General features: G+C 66.7%; 1 protein-coding gene across 1 annotated transcript in view; it reads left to right on the top strand.

Annotated features, from left to right (window-relative positions):
- LOC113201679 (protein TMEPAI-like) overlaps positions 1–1394 on the top strand; it is a 118046-nt gene that overhangs the window by 69484 nt on the left and 47168 nt on the right. The window lies entirely within an intron of this gene.

Raw genomic sequence — 1394 nt, 5'->3', positions numbered from 1 at the left:
GGTGAGACTGGGCTACGCGGCGCCAGGCTATAAATTAAGGGCTAGCGTCGCAGCGCACCGCTTTTGCTTCCTTCTCCCTTCTTACTGGATGCAGTCGCGCACCCCGCCCCCGCCCCGCCCTCGACGCTCTTGACCATATACAGTAGCGCTATCTATCGATGGGTGTGGCGGGGCGGGGCGGGACGAGGCGGGCTCTTTGTGGGCTGCTTGGGCTGCTGCGTGCCGCTGGGCCCCACCCTGCTCCCGGGTCCTACCGCTCTCCATTTTACTTTCAAACGAGTCCGGGGTAACGCATTGGGAGAGGGTGACGTACACGGGTGTCGATACTGGCGTAGCTGGGGCGTGGCGGGGCGTGGTGAGGCGGCCTTCGAAAGGGTGGCTCGGCCCCAATGCATCTCGCCGGCCGGCCTCCCCCGCGGTCGGCGTCGGCACTTTGTCCCCTTCGCGAGGATTAGCTCCTGGCAGCGCCCTGATAAGGTCGGCGCCGTCCTGTCGCCTCGGCCCCGGCCGTCCCGGTCAACAAGGGACTCCGCGACTCCGGCCCCAGGCCAGGTCCGACCCCCACCGCTTCCGCGAACTCCACTTGACGGCCAACGATCAAGTGGAGGTATTCGGGTCGGCGTCGGCCCCCGCGGGTCGGGGGTCGAGGGGGTCCGCGACGAATACCGATCCTGCGGGCCAGGTCCGGCCAGGTGGCCACTTCACTTCACGGCCAATTGGAGGTCGGGCCGCGGGTCGGGGTCCAGAAGGTCCGCGACGACGATCGCCTTTTGCGCGGGCCAGGTCCGACCGCTACCCACTTCACTCCACGACCGACGACCAAGTGGAGGTCGGGCCGCGGGTCGGGGACCAGGGGGCCTTCGGCGTGAACTTTAGCCCGTCCTGGGCGGCGGGTCCCCGATGGCCCGGGCCCGCGGGTATGATGTGGCGATTACTTTTGTGAATCAATGATCCCCGCACCGCCGCCGGGCCGGCCGCCGCGGAGCGAGGCGATAGATATCGCCAAGGGTTTCCTTCGGCACTTCGGAATTTATTATTTAGATTTTTGCTTCGCCCGCGGCGGCCTCACCACATACACCACCACCAGCAGCCTCTCTCGCGGGGCGCCGGAGTGTGTGTGGGTACATACGTGTGGGGATGCGGATGAGCGCGCGAGGAGGAGGCGAGTGGTAAAGTAAAATGCGTTTTGCGCTCCTGCTACGTACGAAACGAACGCGAGCGCGAGCATTCCCTCTGTAATGTCATCATTAATCGTCTGCCAACGGCTGGCTGGCGGCGGCGCGGCCGGCGGACGTGACAACACGAGCCCGTTTGATTCGCTCTCGCCGCGCTGCTCGCCGCGGTGCCGCACCTGCAGGTGCTTGACCCCAGGTGGGGCCGGCGGGCCGGGGGGG

Source organism: Frankliniella occidentalis, unplaced genomic scaffold, assembly GCF_000697945.3.
Source record: "Frankliniella occidentalis isolate FOCC.00 unplaced genomic scaffold, Focc_3.1 Scaffold286, whole genome shotgun sequence".
Taxonomy (NCBI): domain Eukaryota; kingdom Metazoa; phylum Arthropoda; class Insecta; order Thysanoptera; family Thripidae; genus Frankliniella; species Frankliniella occidentalis.
Note: the sequence above shows the minus strand (reverse complement) of the source record. Positions and strands in the feature narration are given on the sequence as shown.